Raw genomic sequence first — 20,312 nt, 5'->3', positions numbered from 1 at the left:
ACTCAGCCCAGGATGTAGGCTTCCCAGCGGCAGGGCCGTAACTGTCTTGCTCTCTGCTCTTTCCCTGGGCTAGGAGAGTGCCCGGCAGGGAGTAGGTGCTCAGTTCATGCTGAATGAATGAATTCAATCATCTGACAGAAGGGAACTGTGCATCGGCTCTGCGCAGGGCCCAGTGCTGATAACAAACCCATCTGGAGCTCGCGCTTCTGCCCTCACATCTGACACCCAGGCTCCCTCTCAAGGGCTCCAGACTGATGGAAGGCGCCTTCCTACCCACCATGCTCCTCTTGCCTCGAAGTGCGGCTAAGTCAGCAGTGGAGCCTCACTCTTCTTCTCCCTTCACTTTTGTCCGGGGGACAAACCTCCCCGAGAGAGATGCTCAGACCATGGCCTCCTGGAACTTGCCATGTAGGCCCAGAGTTGGAGCTAAACCCAGAGGCCTCTCCCGACGAGGAAGCAAGTAGCCGTCTCTTGGTCTGGCCACCCCTCCAGAGAGCTGTCCTGACACATTCTCACTGCTCACATCCTCCTGCAGGAAAATCCACTTTCAAGACAGGAAGAGACACAGGCCTGAGCCAGAGAAGCCTCATGCTCACCTCTCAGAAGGCCCCAGGAGGACCCAGCTCCAACAGTGGCAACACCAAGCAGTCGTGAGGTTGGATTGCTAGGAGCACAGAGGGAAGCTGTCCACAGGGAAGCCTGAGAAGGGTTCCAGGGCCCCTGGCTCCCCACCAATGAACTAATGGAGCCATCTCAACTACTTCAGTTTATTTACTGATCATCAAAGACTCTCCTCAAAAGTTGGAAGAAAAAAAAAATGTCATGAAGAACCTAGGGGTAAAACAGGAATAAAGACACAGACCTACTAGAGAACGGACTTGAGGATATGGGGAGGGGGAAGGGTGAGCTGTGACAAAGCGAGAGAGAGGCATGGACATATATACACTACCAAACGTAAGGTAGATAGCTAGTGGGAAGCAGCTGCATAGCACAGGGAGATCAGCTCGGTGCTTTGTGACCACCTAGAGGGGTGGGATAGGGAGGGTGGGAGGGAGACGCAAGAGGGAAGAGATATGGGAACATATGTGTATGTATAACTGATTCACTTTGTTATAAAGCAGAAACTAACACACCATTGTAAAGCAATTATACCCCAATAAAGATGTTAAAAAAAAAGCTGGAAGAAGAAAAATTTCACGCCAAGCTGGTGGGTAATCCCCATGTTGGTGTGACGTGCTAGCTCGGAAGTATTTTCTGCTGCTGTCGTGGTTCGTCCGCTAAACTGCATTGTTGCTGGGTCCCAGAACACGGGCATAGGCAAGAACGGGGACCTGCCCTGACCCCGGCTCAGGAAAGACTACAGGTATTTCCAAAGAATGACCACAACCTCTTCAGTAGGAGGTAAACAGAATTTGGTGATTACAGGCAGGAAAACCTGTTCTCCATTCTAGAGAAGAATGGACCTTTAAAGGACACAATGAATATAGTTCTCAGTAGAACTCAAGGAACCTCCACAGGGAGCTCATTTTCTTGCCAAAAGTCTGGATGATGCCTTAAAACTTATTGAGCAACCAGAATTAACAAATACAGTGGACATGGTTTGGGTAGTGGAACGCAGTTCTGTTTATAAGGAAGCCATGAGCAGGCCAGGCCATCTTAGACTATTTGTGACAAGGACCATGCAGGAATTTGAAAGTGACACACTTTTTCCAGAAATTGATTTGGAAAAATACAAACTTCTCCCAGATATCCAGGTGTTCCTTCTGATGTCCAGGAGGAGAAAGGCATTAAGTACAGATTTGAAGTATATGAAAAGAACAATTAATGTGAAAGTGTTTTCTGATCTATTTCAAGCCTCCTCTTGCCCCCCCAAAATTATGTATTTTTTGTTGTAGAGACATTTGTTGACTTTAGATCTATGGATAATTATTTCTAAGCAAAGTACTTTTATTCCCCATTAATCTTAACTAAACTGTATCAGATACCATTTGTGAAACATTTCTTTGCTGTAACTGCCTGAATGCCCATCAGGAGTCAAGAATAGGTGACCAGCACCTGCCTAGGGTAGAACATCTACCAAGACAGCCCAAAGTGGGAGAGTCCCCTGGTAGCATGAGCTGAAACCAGAGCCTATAGAGCTAGGAGCTAGGCAGATGGGTCCAAAGGTCAGAAATGGATTATAAACAGAAGAGCTAGCATTCAGGTATTAAAATTAGATCAACACAGGGACTGTGAATTACTTTATATCACACTTCTTAAAAAAAATTCTGTTCACTCAGACCAGGAGTCAATAAGTTGAAAACTCCAGGATATTCCACAGGGATAGTAAAGAGACAGGTACGAGACTACCTTTTCCGCTGTTAAAGGAGAAGGTCTAAGACCTTAAAAAACTCTGTTTCTGATCTTCAATGAGATTGCATGGAACGTCACAATGATAGAACAAGAACTGGCTGCTCGTTACAAAAAAGAATAACCTAATATCAAGCATAATGGCTAAAATTAAAACTTCAAAGAGGTAATAAATTGAGAATGAATACTGCTAGAAACCAACATTAGTAAGTTAGAAACTAAACTTCACAGAATTAAAAAATGAAAATTAAAACATGTTTTACCCATCACGTTAGCGAAGATTTAGATTAAGTACCCAAAAAAAAGAAAAATAGCATTTTCTGCCTTATAAATTGGTACAACTTTTTAGAGTGTAAGTTAGCAATATCAATTGAAATTCAAAATATTCTGGGTTTGGACCCAGAACTTCCACTTCTGCAAATTAATCCTGAACAAAGAAATGGACCCAAGAGTACTTGTTGTAACTTTTTTTTTCAAACTTGGGAACAGCCCAAATGTTGATTAATAAGAAATACCAACCAATATGTCTATAAAATGTAACATCTGCAGCAGCCAAAAAGAATGAAGAACTGACAGAAAAACGCCCCAAACTGCTAAGTAAAAGAAGCAAATTGTGTATAATACTTAAAATGTTTAATAAATGTTCATGTGTGGGGAAAAGCATGCGGCAAACTGTTAAAAAAGAAAAGAAAAGAAAAGCCGGAAGAAAAGCTATGTCTGGATCTTAGGGAGCAAAACAGAACAGAACAAAACCAGAGCACCAAAGTGTTAGCAGGTGCTACCAAAAGAGGGGTCGGAAATAAAGAAGACAGCGTCTCAGGCTACCAAGGAAGTCGATGGTGGACCGGAATTTTCTTTACACAAACGTGATGTATGGCTTTGGGACACAGCACCTGGCAGAGACGAGGGGCACCTCTATTCCCAGTACCAACCCCAGGGAGGGTAGAAGAGGGCACTGGGCCAGGGACCAGAAAGCCATGGTGGCACTGCAGCCCAGCCCTTCCCAAGCTGGGCAACCTAGGACGAGGGGCTTAACCTCTCTGGGTCTCTGCTTCCTTCTCTGAAAACTGAAGGAGTCAGACTAGATTATCCTAAACACATTCTGTGGTACCATAAACTCTTTTTCACCTTCCATGTCAACAGTTTAGACAGAGATAGTCAGTTCTGTCATCTTCTCCAGCGCTGAGACGGTGTCCTTGTAACCTTGGCAAAGTGCCCTGGAAGGTGCGTGGTAATTGTTTCTCTGCCTCGTTGCTATGGAAACTTGCAACTCTTGCATCCCTGGTGCTAGGACAACAGCCTGCCTGGAACTCCTGGGTGGTTTAGGTTTGTTTTGTCCACATGCGTTGTAGGCGCACTGAAGTTTTCCCAGAGCTGAAGGTGGTGGCTTGCTGATATGAGCCACTGATGTTCCCCCTTCGATTACCAAGTTTCACTAGAAAGCTTGGGATCGTGACAATCGCGTTAGCAGCGCTGATGCTTCACCGAGGGGCTCCCACAATTAGCGCACCCCTAGGCCCTGGAGACTGATTCCTGATCTGCCTTCTGCAGGTTCCCCTGGGCTTGCTCTGAGACTTTGGGGTGACCCTTTATTACTTTCCTGCCACCTCTAATGAGACATACGCTTCAAAAAGTTGCCCTCAACAAGCACTGAAAGATACAGCAGCACCTCTGTGTGACTCCCTCTGACCATGAAAACACATCAACACAGCAGACACGTGTGTCAGAAAGCAGATCTTCTAGTGCCCAAACAGGAAAGTGTAACCGGCAGAAAGGCTGCTGATGGAGGTGCTGTATACTCAAATTCTGTTTTGTCAGAGAGGGAAAACGGGTTAGAAAATCCTCCCCGTCTATAGTAACCCTATAAAATGCATCAGATTTGCTCCAAGTTTTGTGCAATGTTACAACTCTCTTTTCAATAGCGGTAGTGAATTTGGAAACCAGAAATGTGATCATTGAGGCATGCCGCCTGGCTCCTGATGAAACAGAGCGAGCAACAGGCTTCCTGGCTTGCCCACATCCAGTCCTGAGACCACAGCGTTCCGCACTGGCTGAGATTAATGGGGTAACACTGTGGCTGCCAACATTTCTCACTGTCACACTCTGCACCTATAAGCTCTTTGACCCTCCCTCCCCAAACAGGGCAACCTGCCACCGCCTGAACAATTGCCTGCATTTCCACGCATGCTTCACACGCAGAATCAACCCCAACTCCTCTCTCTCACCTTCCCATACCTGATTGGTCACCAAGTCTTCCTCAAACTCCACCTCTATTTCCTCCACTACTGTGCTAGTTCCCACCCACGGCCTTTCTCACCTGCACTCATCCAGTCATCTCCCAGTTGGACTCCTTGCCTTCAGCCTTACCCTCTCCAAGCCATCCTCCACCAGCATGGTCTTTCTAAACCGCAGATCTCATCATGCCACGCTACTTACTGTTCTTCCGTGGCTCTCCAAGGCTTGCACCATCAAGTCGTAATCCATTAGCCCGGCATATAAGGCCCTTCCTGCACTGGCCCCACCCCCAGGCCACCACTGTGGCAACAGTTCTTCATCTAGCCCAACCCCCCTCCTCTTAAAACCTTCCTTCACCCTCTCTACCCTACCGGATAGAGCAAGTCATAGCCACCTCTGTGCTACCACAGCAACCTGGGCTTCCTCCCCTTAGCGCTCCTAGTTCCACGACATCTGCATGTTTCTTTAGATATCTGTCTCACCTCCAGACCATGAGCTCTTTGTGGGCAGGGACCCCAACTTAGTCATTCTTGCAAAGAGCACGGTGCTGGCACACACTTAAAAATTTTTCAATGAATGAATGAATAAAAAATACATGAATGAAGAACCTGCCATATGCTACTTGCTTTTCACATGCAAGTATAACTTTTCACATGTAGAATAACTCTTTCCACACCCTAGTTACAGAAAGCAAACAAGCCAAGCTCAAAGAGGAAGAACCTGGCTATCGAGAAGAGAATGTGCAGTGAAGAGGCGAAGAGTTAAGCTGCTTGGGTTCAAATCCTACCTCTACCATTTTCTAGCTGTGTGACTTCAGTCAACTTTCTTCACTTCTCTGAGCATCCGAAGGAAGAGTAAATAATCTGACCTTCCTCATAGGTTGCTGTAAGCATTAAATGTTACATAAAGTATGTGGAAAGGGTCTGGTGCAAGGCAAGTGCTCAATCAATGTTAGTTACTATTATTAGGGAGGCAGCGGCTTCCCAGGTATTTCTGCCATTTAGAGAACAATGAGCTCTGCCCGAATGGCTGCCGTGTCTTAGATGTTTCTAGAGCCTCCATTTCCGGAAGTTGTTGAGTTAATTCCAGCCTTGCTGATCTGTGACAAGTGTGGGTCCTCAGGGGCAGAACCCAAGGAAGGGTCTCAGGGAAAATGGCATCTCTGGCATAGGTGTCCACCATCGGAGCTTCATCCCCATCTCCTAATTGGGCCACCTCAGGCCCCAGTCCTGTGCCCATTCCCCTGGCTGGCTGAAACGACAGGGGCTTGGTGCAGGGTAAAGGGGGCTCAGTGGGGACTCTGGGAACCCTGCAGTCAGGAGATTGTCATGCCTTCAATATCTGGGTGGGGATGTCCCTTCTCTGCTACGGTCTTAGTCTGTTCAAGCTGCTAGATCAAAATACCTGCGTGGCTTAGAAACAACACAAAGTTATTTCCGACAGTTATGGAGACAGGAATTCCAAGATCAAGAGGCCAGCATGGCTGTGTTTTGGTGAGGGCCCTCTTCCTGGTTCATAGCCGGCACCTTCTCTCTGCGTCCACACAGATGGAAGGGGCTGGGGATCTCTCTGGAGTCTCTTTCATAAGGGCACTAATCCCATTCCCGAGGGCTCCACCCCATAACCTAATCTCCTCCCAAAGGCCTCAGCTACTAATACCATCATCTGGGGGGTTAGGATTTCAACATACGAATCTGGGGGGGGACTCAAACATTCAGACCATAGCAGCTACCCTGTCCCCGTCGTCTGCACCATCTCTGCACAGGGTGGTCACTCACAAGTGTTGCTGGAGCCTTTTTCACCCTGGGGGAATGGGGTGAGGCAGGCCAGGGGTGTGGGGAAGGGGACAGGGAAGAGTGGCATGGGGAAGGGCCTGGCTTTAGCATTCAGCACACCAGCCCCGAGGCTCAGCTTCGCCCCAGCCACCCACTGACCTGCACAAATTCCATCTCTCCCAAAGTCCCAGGCTTGTTCATCTGTAAAGTGAAGGGCCCTAGCTTAGATCACCATCTCCTGCATCCTGTGGCTCAGGGACGTGACCTGGGCTTCAAATGTGTTGCGGGGGGGGGTGGGGGGGGTGGGGCGGGACGGGGGGACAGGAGAGGGTGCAGCATTGTTTCCCATTTCCTTCCCCCTAACTCCCATGCTGGTGCTTTGGGCTCTGGTGGCTTCAGGAAACACCCATTCTTCTTCAGACAGGAAAAGCCTTTTCTAAATAATTTTTCCTCTCTCTAGGTCCAAGCCAAGAAACCTGGAACAATAAAAAGCCAGCCCAGTCTTCTGTCATGATTGTCTGCAAACCTAATAAAAATGGATGCCTTGGGCTCTGGAATGGTGAACACGAGTCTTCCTCAGCAGCCCGGAAGGTCCTCAGGCTTCAGTATCCCCTCCAAAGAAAAGAAGCAGATGGCCAGTGGGCCCAACCAGGACACCAAGACCCCGTGGATGTGGGTGGCCCAGCCTCCTCTGGCTCTCAATTGTCAGCCTCAGAGAAACCAGGCACATTGTAATGGAAATGGAGGGGACCCAACCTTCAGTACATGTGGGGAGGGGGTGACTGCGTTCTGTGTGCCAGGAGTGCTGGGTCCTGCTGATTTATTTACAGAGACGTACCTTCCCTATTATTAATAATGAAACACTTGGATATCTACAGAGGTCTTGCTCCGTGTCAGGCACTACACTAAGTGCTTTGGCTGCATCAAGTCATAAAGTCATTTGGTTATTCAACCAAAAACTTAGTGAGCGCTCAGCGTGCGCCCGAAGCTGTGCTAGGCACTGGGGCACAATGTGAAGCCGTGGTTCTCTCACTCGGGGAGCTAACAGTCTAGGGTTATGGCTCTCAAACTTATGTGTGCACCCAGTGAGAATCACCTGGGTGTAACTCTGGGCCACATCCCCAAACAGGAATCTTCACTTTTCTCAAGCACCTTATCTCTAATTCACACTTTGTGAAACAGTGGTCTGGTACTATAGGAGAAATCTATTACCATGCTCATGTTACAGATGAAGAAACTGAGGTTCAGAGAGGCTGAGTAACTTGCACTACATCACACAGCTCATAAGGGGCAGACCTGAATAGGGACACTGCTCTACCTGATTTCAGAGCCAATGTTCTTAATTATTACTCTACCCTGCCTTCCCAAACCTTACCCAAAGAATTATAGTCTTATCAAAAAAAAAAAAAAAATGGCAAAAGCAACAACGAAAACCAGCCATGGACAAAAGGGAAGGACAAAAATGCAGATATTGTTAGCAGGTTAGACTTGAGAGGAGCTCTTTCTCACATGGTCTCTGGGGATGTTCACGGGCACAGAACCCCTGAATCACCTGTGCCCTGTGGAGCTCAACCCATGGACTGAGAAATTCCAACCTGCATGCACATGCACAGCCATGAGGATATGCACTTGCCACCATACGTGTGACATGTGCGGCCACATTCGGATATTCACGTGCACACGCTGTATCCATGCCACACTCCTTGAATTCCCAGCCCCTCCGGAACACCCCACGAGAAAGTCACCTTGTGGCAGGTGGCCCTCCACTGGCCCAAACGGCCATCACCACAGGATTAAACAGCCTCTGCTGAAAAGTGTTTTCTAGTCAAAAGAGGTTTTAGCAGCTAGAGTGCATGTGTAAAGGTCAGTTCCCCACTCAGGGGACAGCCAAGCCCGGGGAAAGGACAGAAGGTTGAGGAGGGACTGCCTAGGGGATGACATTTGGAATTACGCATTTCCCTAAGCTGCCTGCAGAGCTGCCATGCTCAAGGGAAGGCCTGGATCCCAGGGGACTTGGTCTTTTTACATTTACATGACAAGCCCCTCTGCACAACTAACCTGTAAGGAAGGGGGGATGCACATCACAGCACCCCAGGAAAGCACAGAGCTAGCTCCTCCAAGAGCTAGGGCACCTTGCAGAAGGCACCAACTGCTGGGCCCCTCTCCCCAGCCGCTCGGCCAGACTGCCAGTGCGGATTCCCTTCCTTCTTTGACTCACACTGAGCCCTGACATTCCTGAGGAGGCTTACAAGCCCAAAGAGACCTTGCTGCCTAGCTACCCCTGGACCCCAGCGTATTTGCAAGAGGGGGTGCGCAGGGAGGAGGCCCGGCACACCCATCTACTTGGTGAACAACAGTTCCACACGACCCTGTCAATCCAGCCAGGACCCTAGGACCGCTCAGACTCCCCCTCTCCCACACCCTCAAGCACCCGGTCCTGCTGCTTCCGCCTTTTTATTCTTTCCTCTTCTCTCTGTCCCAACTGACAAAGAATCCTTGGCCAGACTTCAGTCAGGCTCCTCAGAATCCGCTTTCCAATTATACCTGGACTTCTGGGCTCCCGCGTTCAGCTCTGAATCATCTGGTTTTAGCACGAATCCTGCTAAATCAGTTTAGCCAGAACCCCCCCAACCCCAACCCTCAGGATCTGATCACGCTCAGTATCTGATTGGTTTCCTCATCCTCCACCATCCCCCAGGTGATCGTCTCCACCTGCCTTCAGCAAGAATCCGGGTCACTTTAGCCAAAATCCCCTCTTACCCTGATGCTTCCTCTCAGTAATTTTCCATCCACTGACCCCACCCTGCTCCTTGGCTATAAATTCCCACTTGTCCTGTTGTATTTGGAATGGAGCCCAGTTCTACAGAGAGGTCTCTTCCCCTACTGCACCAGTCCTGTATAAAATCTGCTTTTTCCACTTCAGCTACTGTCCGGCTCTGCTTTTTGTTTTTCACAACCACACCCACCCCTGCTGCCACAGGCCCTGCAGCATCATCTCTTGCATGTCCTGCGCACAAGGATCTCCCCACGTTCATCATCTCGGAACGTACTTTCTCTAGAGTTGTCCAACACAACTCAAATCCTGGCACCGCGATGTTTTAAGACATAGCATGACTCCAACTGCCCACTGGATAAACCGTAAATATTGACTCGGCCGTCAAGGTCCTTCACAACCTAGGACCAGCCAACCTGCCTGACAGTGTCTCTCGCCCAACCTTTCCAAATACTCTGACCTCTTGACATGTAAACACACATGCTCCCCCAAAGAGCCCATGGTATCTACCGCAGTAGGTATCCTAAATGTTACTGATTTCTTCTCAGGTCTTCCTCCCTCTGCCTTATAACCTCCTAGAGTGCTTGGCACAGAGCAGGCACAGAGTGAAATTTTAGATCAGACAGGTGGGTGAGTAGATGGTGGATGGACAGACAGGTGGATGGGTGAGGAGTCTTGTATTGGCTTTTGTCATTTTCATCTGATGCCTCCCTGGGAAGGGAGCAGCCTGATCAGACATTTTCAAACAGAAAGGTTGCTTGGCCTCTACTTTTAAACTGATGGATATGAAAGATGAGAATAATAACATGCACACCGTAGAGCTGTCGTGAGGATTAAATGAGAAAACATACAGGAAGTATTTAGCCCTGTGCCCGACACACAGTAGGTGCACAATATACAGCAGCCACCGCTGGCACCAGCCCCTGCGTGTAAGTCCCTTTGCCTTCCAATGGGCAGGACACAGGTGCTCCAGCCTCTCCTAATTCTGGTTGAGACAGATCTTTCCCGCAGGCTGGAGTGAAGGTGGAGGGCAGCCACAGAGGAGCTCCTGGCCTACTTTGTGTAATTTTAGGCTCAGGCAAGGCTCCAGACAGTAAGCGATGCAAAGAGCCAGCTGCAGATAATGAGGCCCGGGGGACAGGCCGCTTGGGGTGGCTCTGTCCAATAGAGGCTGCTCCACCTGAACGCGCAGGGCTCTTACCCAGCCTCCGGCGGTGCCCGTGGCTCAGGCTTCTGCAAAGCTGCCAGGCATGCCTCCTGTTCCACAAAAAGAAAAACAAAAGGAAAAAAAAGGAAGGCAGCCTCTGACATCCCAGGCTGTAGGGAAGCTCCTCTCCAGTACCCATTTGGAAAGGCAGGGGAAGTTAAGACAGAGCTTCTCCTATAACACAAAGGCCTGCATGTCCAAGCTGGTCCTTTAGCCCCTGCTACCATGATTCTTAGGTTCCTCACAGGTCTCCCTGCATCCATATACTCCCCATTAGCCCATCTTCCACGCAGCACCCAGGGTGAGCAGTACACACATAGATTCCACCCTCACCAGCCTACAATCCATTCAATGGCGGCTCCCTGTTGTCTTCCAGAGAAAGTCCAAATTCCTTGGCATGGCGTTCAAGGCCCTTCACAGCCCTCCCAGCGTCTCACCCTGCCCCACATGCTGGGAGACACTTACAGGCATCTGCATGTGCTCTTCTCTCTGCCTGAAACACCCCAGAGTTGCTCGGCAAGGAGGTGACGGAGCCAGGACTCCGGGCCTTCTCTTCTGTCTCTGAGTGCCACACTCCTTGGGTGGGAAGGGCTTGGGGATTCCAGAGCAGCCCAGTCCCATGCTGCTGAGATGCCAGGACAGACCGAATTCTCTGAATTTGCCCTCATTACACATCACTGTGTGACTCTGAGCACCTAGTCCATGGTCACCCAAATAAAGTCAGCACAGGCTGAAGTCTGCATCTCCAAGGGTCTGAATGGCTCGGCTGCAAAAGGGAACACAAGCTGACATTTCCAATTAACCTTGTTCTTACCCTCTGTCACTGTGCACTGCGTGGCACACCCTCATGGGACTGCAGAGGCCAGAGGCCAGGGAGCGAAGGCAGACCCTGGCATCCCAAGCAGCAAGGAAGCACCTCTCCAACACCCATCTGGGAAGGCACTGAGAGCTGAGACAAAACCAGCGCTATCCAACACAAAGACTCGTGTCCCAGCTAACCCTCTGGTCCCTGCCATTCTGCTCACAGGAACCTCTGTAGCCTCAGCTCCCTCTGACATCTGGACCTTCTGGGGCCCCTGGGCTAGGGAGCTCCCCATTGCTTAGGAGGAGGGCCCCTGAAGGCCTCCTGGCCATGTGCTCGATATCACCGCTCCCCTACGTCACTAATGACTCTACACATCCAAACACACGGCCATGCAACTATATTCTGGACAATAGGATGTAGGAGGAGGTGGTATGTGTAACTTCCAGGAATTGTCCCTAGAGGAAAAGGATGTGCACTTCTCCTCCTCCCTTCTGCCTTCTGGGTGGAATGCACGTATAATTGCTGGAGCTGGAACAGCCGTTTTGGACCATATGTTGGAAGGCTCATATTGAAGACGATAACAAGCTAAAAAGAGCCCAGGCCCCTGACACTGGAAGAGCCAGACCAGCCCCAGACCGCTTAACTCCAGGCTTTTTGAACGTAAGAGAGAAACGCACTTCTATCCTGCCTCATCCACTGTTTTACTGAGATTTCTGTCAACTCATTGCTGAACCTAAGTCTAATTGATATGGCAGGTGACCTAAAAAAGGCTTGGTTTACTTTTCGAGGCGTTTTTCTCTGCGTCAGTGCCAAACACGGCAGATGGGACCACTCTGTCCCACATGCTTGGGCTTCTCTAAGGGGCTGCTTCAATCTAAGTGGAATATGTGATCCCAGACCTTCCTGAACTTGTCACTGGCAAAGGCTCTCTTGGTCCTTGTGGTTTCTTCTCCACTCTCCTACCTGCCCTGAGCTTCCAGTTTGATACCCACTGGCCGGCTTTTCTGGCCTACCTCCATCCTGTCATTCTCAGTTTCTTCTCCATGTTGCATATAGGTAGTGTTTATTTCACATGGTGGTTTCCGAGTGACTAGCTTCTTGGGGCTGTTCTGGGTACAAAGCTAGTGGCTGGGCTGGGACCCTAAGCATGGCCCCTCCCCTGCCCTCACCCTCTAGGAGAGGCCAGCCCACACAAGTATATCCTTGTGGACTCACCTCCTTCAGTCTGCCCTGAAGCGTGATGGGGAAGTAGAGTCAAGGGCCTGTCCTGGCTGATGTTACCTTCTCAAAAAGCCCATGGACACAGGAGTTAGCTGGGGGAGAGGAAGCCTCGCATAATGGTGGGACAGAGGCCACGAAAAAGGCAGGCTTGGCCTCCAAGACAGGACTCTGGTGGCAGCCCCAGAGGGCAAGGAGTCAGCCAGCATTACAGAGTTGCAAACCAAAGCGTCCCCTAGGAAAGACCCAGAAGCAGGGAGTGCTTAGCTCTCAGCCCCTCAGGGGAGTAAACTCAGATGATCCCAGCCCAGGTGGGACCCAGGGTAGAGTGTCTAGATCTCCTTGGGCTCCAGTCTCCTAGATGAGCAGGTTGATGGGCCTTTACGCTTGGGACCTCTCAGAGGAGGAGCTCAAGGCAGGCCCTTCTCAGGGCTTTCCAATGGGACATGTTGATTTTTGGCACCCTGCCATTGGGGGACCATGACCAACCCTCATGCCATGTGCAGCCCAGAGCTGAGCAATCCCAAGGCCCTCCCCTGTCTCACCCCTACACGGCTCTTCTGAAAGCCCTTCTGCTCTTTTCCTCTCCTTGCTTTCCTCTCCCCACCACCTGGCCTGCACTCCTCTATTCATCCATAACTTAGAAATAAGGCGTTTCACAAGTTTCACTAGATCCTCAGATTCCAGGTGCACAGGATACTTCACGACACGAGAGAGAAGGACCGTGGGAGTCCTGTGTACTACCTGGGAGTCAACGGTCTAGAGCAATGCTGTCCACTAGAACTTCCTGCGGCAGAAATGCTCTATTCCTACACTGTGCAAGATAGCAGCCCCCAGCCACGTGTGGCATCTGAGCACTTGAAATGCAGCTAGTGCAACTGAGAAGCTGAATTTTTAATTTTACTTAATTTCACTTAATTTAAATTTAAATAGCCACATGTGGCTAGTGGCTGCTATCCTGAACACTGACAATCTGGAGGAGTCAAATAAGCAAATAGTCGTTCAAACATGGAGATAATTGTGATTAATTGCGATAAGCACCACGGAGGGAATGAACAGCACGTAGTGAGAATGCATGATGGGGGAATTTACCCTTTCCTGGGGGGTAAGGGAACACTTCTCTGAAGCAGTCACATTTTAGTGGGTGGCCCAACTGTAGACATAAAAACAAAACTCCATACAGGAAAAAAAAGCCCAAAAGGAAACATACCAAAAATATTTTTCAAATGCTTTATAACAAATTCATTTTCTTTATATGAGGAAGAATAACTTTTTTTTTAAGTGGGTCAGCTCAACACTATATATTCATTCGTCTCTGAGGAAAAGTAAACTAAATAAAGTTGCTGTCTATTTATATGTGGGCCAAACTTGATTTTGTTTTTCCTTATGCAACAGAGTCTGTCAGAGAACCAAGTGTTCCCTAGCCCATCCTGGGGAAAAGAGGACAAGACGGCTTCAGGACCACTGCCTTAGCCGTATGCCTCCTCTTCCATCATCAGAGCCGTCAGGGCCTGAGATCATCAGTGAGGCCTTGCTGCACACACATTCCTCACGCCCGGAAATTTCTAACACTTTTGACCTCTTCAGCTTCCTTAGAATAAAGGTGCAGCGGCCTTGCCTGGGAGGCCGTTACAGCTCATCCCCCCTGGTGAGGACAGAGCCAGTTGAAGCTTTGGAAAAGCTGGTGGATATAGTTGCCTGGAGAGCTGCCCAGGTGACTGCTCATTTCCTGGGCTGGAATAAGAACCTTTATAAAGGGAAGTGACATGTTACAAATGCATTCACCAAAGAGAAGGGAAAGGAGAAAGCAGCCAGGGGCACTGGGAGTCTCCTGTCTTCTCCCAGGAGGCAGGAAGTCAGGCCTCTGCCCTGTCAGGGGCTTCTGGGAAGTGAGCTGTGTCATTCTGAGGCACTTGCCTCACTCACCTGCCAGGGCCAAACTGTGGCAAGGAGCCTAGGACCCTGAGAAAGTTAGTCATCCTCCCATTGGCCCCCCCTAACTCTTGGTTCAGACATTCACAGTAGCTGTTGTCATGCTGTATTCACGTATGTTCATGCTTCCATCACCTCAGAGAGGCCAGAAGCTTCTAGAGGGCAGGCTCTAATGCATTCCATTCCAGCATCCTTGTGCCCAGCTCCGGGCCTGGTGGAGAGTGGGTGTGCATAAATGACTACTGAACCGAGAAAAACAGCATATGGGCAGCGTGGTGTTCAAATCCCAGCCAGCCTCCCAGTGTCTGTGAGGCCAGTTACATAACCTCAAAGAGCCTCGAAGTCTGGATTAAATGTGAAGAAGCATTTTAGGCCCAGCCTGGACCCTGGAGCCCAGTTAGGGTTCAATAGGCAGGGGCTTACTGTGGACAGAGCGGGAGGGAGTTGAGACCCCGCTAAGCACAGAGTAATTTGCAGAGACCCCTCGCCCTGACTTGAAGAACTTGCCTTTGGTCAGTCTAGCTTCCACATGATGCTGCTGGCTTTCCTCCGGGAAGACAAGGGCCTCCTCCTTGATTAAATAACCAAGTACCAGCCTCACCTCATCTCCAGGCCTCTGCCCCCGCGCCCAGCCTCTGACGCCTCACCCCCCCGTTCCTGAGCCACTCCAGACTGAGATCAGCAGTTTTCCAGAAGCCATAGCTTCCCATGCAACGGGCAGACATCGCGAGCACTCCCAAAGCCCTGGACAGCTCTAGGTACCTGGGTTGACCCCACCTCCAGTCACAGCTCTTCTAGTTCTAGTTTAGTCTGGACCAGCAGTTCTCAAAGCGTTGACTCAGGACCATCAGCATCTACATCACCTGGGAACCTGCTGGATATGCAAATTCTGGGGCCCGGCTCCACTCCACACCCACTGAATCACAAACTCTGGGGGTGGGGCTCAGACATCTACATTTTAACAAGCCCCCTAAAGATTCTGATAGATTCTTAAATTTGAGAACCACCCTGAAGTTCTGACCGGTTCCCCTTTCTTTATCGCACCTCTTCCCATCCCCAGATTGGCGTCTTCCTCCTATGCCCCAGCCAGGGTTGGTACTAAGGCCTTGAGCAGACTTTCCTGCCTGCTGCCTGAATCTCACGGTGGCCCCATCTGTGTATATTTTGCCTTTCTGACCCAGCACCCAGAGCCAACCTCCAGTGGAATCAAGACACCGCTCAGCCAGCACGGCTGCCTCTCTAAGGCCCATCTCCACAGCCCCAGGGCATGGATGGAGCGAGAGCTGCCGCCACGCCCTCCCAACCCCACTGACCAGAGGGAATCCACAGAGAAGATAGGAGGGAAAGCTCAGCCATGGGAAACGCCTTTGACATTCATTGTGAGGAGAACTGAGAGAGACCCATGGAAGACCCTAAGCAGAAGGGAGAAATGTGGAGAGGACTGAGGGGCACCAAGCTCCCCCCGCGGTCCCCAGGCTTCCCCAGGCACTGCTAACCAGTTGGCCCCTCCTGAGCCCCGCAAAGCAGTCCTCCTTTTAAGTTTAACCTTCTGCTGAGCAGCAACTGCTCGCTGCTGGGTGCCAAGGTCGCCTGCCACGCCCCTGGTTGCAAGTTGGCAAGTGTGGCCCAGAAATCCACTTAACTCCTAGAAAACGCATGGGCACAGCCCGAAGGGAACACTGGAGAACCTGCAGCACAACACACAGACACTTCCCGGCCCTGCCTTGCCTGATCCTTTTGTAATTACACATTTATTACCTCTCTCCCTCTGCACTGTTGGCCACGCTCAGCACTTCACAACCACGAATGGGTCTGCCCGTTAAGGGCCAGGGGATGGATCCTCCAGGTCACCACCCCTCCGCTGATACCGACACTGCTCCCGTCAGCTCAGGTTCATCTCTCTGCCCCAGGGCGGTACCCCAACTGGAAGCCCTACAAACTCACTGTGACAACAGTGGCTCTAGAGTAGCTCCCCTTCCTGCCCCACGCCCTGCCTTGGATGCCTCCCCAGCCGGCTTGCTCCCCTCTGCCGCAACCCACCCCCAAACGCCATCCCCACGGTCCCCTCAGCCCTGTCTCTTTTCCAAGAGCAGCTGGGTTCTGGAGGAAGCACGATCGCTGTGAGGAGAGGGGGCCACAGAGATGTCGGGGTCCACGCTGAGGGAGGGGCACAGTTAGACTCGGCGTGCCTTGGTCTGAAATATCTCAGGCAATATCTATAATCTGTGTCTCTAGTGTTTTCCAACATGCCTTCTGGGAAAGACATAATCTGCAGCTGTTAGCAGGTGTTATGTGAAAAAAGGGGTGGGGGATACTTCTGTGATGAAATGCATTTGGGACACCCTAGAAGTGAACCAGGCTTTCTTCCTACAAGGTGTCATAGAGCCTTGAGTGTGGTTATATATTTAGGTCATTCATAAAGAAAGATTTTTTTTTTAACATCTTTATTGGGGTATAATTGCTTTACAATGGTGTGTTAGTTTCTGCTGTATAACAAAGTGAATCAGTTACACATATACATATGTTCCCGTATCTCTTCCCTCTTGCGTCTCCCTCCGTCCCACCCTCTAGGTGGTCACAAAGCACTGAGCTGATCTCCCTGTGCTAGGCGGCTGCTTCCCACTAGCTATGTATTTTACGTTTGGTAGTGTATATATGTCCATGCCACTCTCTCACTTTGTCCCAGCTTACCCTTCCCCCTGCCCATATCCTCAAGTCCATTCTCTAGTAGGTTTGTGTCTTTATTCCCGTCTTACCCCTAGGTTCTTCATGACATTATTTTTTTCTTAGATTCCATATACATGTGCAGCTCTATTTACAATAGCCAGGAGATGGAAGCAACCTAAGTGTCCATCATCGGATGATTGGATAAAGAAGATGTGGCACATATATACAATGGAATACTACTCAGCCATAAAAAGAAACGAAATTGAGCTATTTGTAATGAGGTGGATAGACCTAGAGTCTGTCATACAGAGTGAAGTAAGTCAGAAAGAGAAAGACAAATGCCGTATGCTAACACATGTATATGGAATCTAAGAAGAAAGATTTTCAAATGCATTTAGCCACAGCATTCTACTGCATGGACCTGGCATGGAACTGGTGCTCCAGGGGACACACTTTGGGAAGAGGAGTGCTCTCAGCAGTTGGGTTGTGAGAGTGTGTCTGATTCCCTTCCGTGGCTTATACAGGTCCACCTCTCCCACAGATACCCTGTATGTGGAAGGTGTTCATGGAGAGGCAAAAGTAGCCAGATTGGAGGCCTGTAGGGCCCTGTTGCTGACAGTGTTCGTCTGAGCCCGCCGTCCCCCAGAAAGGGGGTGAGGGGCCTGGAAGAAGCGAGCAGGGAGTGGGGAGCAACAGGAGCTGGTCCTGAGCAGCCTGTACGTCAGGAATCTGTAACCCTTGAACCTACTCTTGCAGGCACCTTCCTAGGCACTTTGAAATCACGGTCCCATTAAATCCTACCAACAACCCAGTGAAGTATATATCATTATTGCCATTTTACAGATGTGGAAACTGAGACTCAAAGATGCTAAGAAACTAGCAGGATTTAAACTAAGATTCCCAATGATGAGTCCTGAAGGGAGCCCTGGCTGCCCAGGGAAGGGCAAAGGGCAAGGTCAGAGCCCACCGACTGACGACATCCTGTCCACGCCCTGCCCACCACCACCAACCACACCAGTGAAGATGCCAAGGACCTGCCCTTTCTGGCAGCCCGTAGGCTTCGGGGGCCTCTTTTATCAGCTCTAACTTGTGAGCATTTTCCTTACATGGTGTAAACATTTGCCAGGAACAGGGTTCTTATCTTCCCCAACCCCAGCTTATTTAATCCACGCTCCAGTGCTCAGAAGAGTCAGACGTTGATAGCGTGGCCCCAGGAGTAGGCGTGTGTCAGCGTGTGGATACACAGGTCTGGTGAGCATCCCCCGTAACAAAACTCACCTGAGGTCTGGTTTCTCACTTAAACCACCCTGTTTGTTTGGGGGAAATCCAATTATTCTCCGTGAAGTAATTCCCTGCACCCCATAATTTCCAACAGATTTAGTCCCATGCATGGCAAAGATATTCAGGGGCAGCTTCTGCACCTCTGGACGCATTCTTCTTGACCTTTCCCAACCTCCCAGAAACCCATACTCCTACAAGGAAGAGGGGGAACAGGGGAGAGACACTTTTGGTGCCAGAGGGAGGAGAGGGCTCACAGACCCTCTGGAGACTCCAAAGACAAGCAGCCTTTGGCCTCATTTGCCCCATCCGTCCACTCATTTTATTCAGCACCCACTCTGCGCATTGAAAGATTTCAGAAGCTTCCCGGGTCAATAACACGTGCCTGTCTCATGGGGTCTTTATGAACAAGCGAATGGAATTTGAGTTCATATTGGTGAGCGTCAGCTACATGACACAGTTTCACTTCCTTTACTCTCGTGCTCTAAGGTGGGAACAGTATCCCCATTTTCTATAGGGGAGACTGAAGCTCAGCGAAGTTAAATTACTTGTAAAAGGTCACATAAGCCCTGCTGATCTGTCGCCAGGAGCCAACCTCTTTCCTCCTTACCATGCTGCCTTCCTAGACTTTAAAAGGTTTAAAAGCACCAGACAGCCTCATCTAGGATAACTCCCATTGTCAGAGCCACGTTCAGAATAGGTCCTGCCTTAGCACCAGCTAATGATGGTGGCGTCTGGGACAGAGTGGAGGCCCTAGCCAGCTGTCAGGAGGCCAGGGTTCCCCGGAGTATGGATACAGGCTTGGCTGCCCCACAGGTGAGCCTGGAGCTGGGAGCGACTGGATTGGGAAACCCATGGTCCTGACTGTAATCTGCTGCTAAGCATTGAACAATCACAGGGAAGGGAAAGACTTCCCTCCTTCCCCTATCTGAAACACAACCTTCCTCCCTCCCATGACTCTTTCCTTTTCACAAGGCTTATCACTGCTTCATTACATACCTATATGTCTATTTCTTTAGGGTCCTTGACCATCACGGAAACAACAAGTTCATTGTCACTCCAGTTCACACAGTATCTACAGGACTAGCACAAGCCTGGCACACAGAAAGCTCTCAATAGCTGTTTGCTGAATGAATAAATAAACAGAAACCCAAGGTGGTCCAAGAAGACGCACGACGGCACTTGACTACCTAAACAAGGCACATCTCCTGCCTTGGATGAATTCAGGGCACTAAGGGAACTTGCCAGTGAATGACTAGACCCATTTTCATGGTCTTTAATGAGTTCTGGAGAATAGGAGAAAAGTCAGGAGATTAGTACCATGCATCCTATAGCTCCAGTTTCTAAAGTGAGAAAGGAAGTAAATTCTAGACTACAGACGTGTGGTGGCACCCATGAAACATTCTAAGAGAGTGACACCAGGGATGATTTGAGCCGTAGGAGCCCAGATGGCCTGCTATAGTGGATTGAATAATGCGCCCCATCCCCCAAATTCACGTCCATCCAGAACCTCAGAATGTGACCTTATTTGGAAATAGCATCTTTGTAGATACAATTAGTTAAGATGAGGTCATGCTGGATTAGGGTGGGCCTTAATCAAATGACTACTGTCTTTTTAAGAAGAGAGAGATGCAGAGACACACAGGGAAGAAGGTCACCTGAAGATGGAGGCAGAGACTGCAGTGAGCAGCTACAGGCCAAGGGGCACCGAGGATTGCCTGCAACCACTAGAAGCTGGGAAGAAGCAAGGGAGGCTTCTCCCCTAGATCCTTCAGAGGCGGCATGGCTTTACAGAACACCTTGATTTTGGACTTCTAGCCTCCAGAACTATAAAAGAATAATTTTCTATTAAGTCACCCACTCTGTGGTACTTTGTTACAACACCCCTAGGAAACTAATGTACCCACAGAGGACACAGCCTGTCAGATTGACCTCATTTGCTTAACAGAATTACTAGAGCAGCAAGGCAACGGTGAAGGCTTCCTGCAAGGCCTCCTTGGCTAGATACTCCTCAGATCTAGGGACAGACCCCATGGTCAGATAGAACAGCCTGGTTAGGGAGCACCTCTCCTG

General features: G+C 49.8%; 1 protein-coding gene and 1 pseudogene across 4 annotated transcripts in view; one reads left to right on the top strand and one right to left on the bottom strand.

Annotated features, from left to right (window-relative positions):
• The window catches only part of GALNT18 (polypeptide N-acetylgalactosaminyltransferase 18), a 354,448-nt gene that overhangs the window by 279,113 nt on the left and 55,023 nt on the right, over window positions 1-20,312 (bottom strand). The window lies entirely within an intron of this gene.
• On the top strand, window positions 1,233-2,910 carry LOC105748482 (dihydrofolate reductase-like; annotated as a pseudogene).

This window comes from Orcinus orca, chromosome 8, assembly GCF_937001465.1.
Source record: "Orcinus orca chromosome 8, mOrcOrc1.1, whole genome shotgun sequence".
Taxonomy (NCBI): Eukaryota; Metazoa; Chordata; class Mammalia; order Artiodactyla; family Delphinidae; genus Orcinus; species Orcinus orca.
This window is presented reverse-complemented; position numbering and strand designations above follow the sequence as displayed.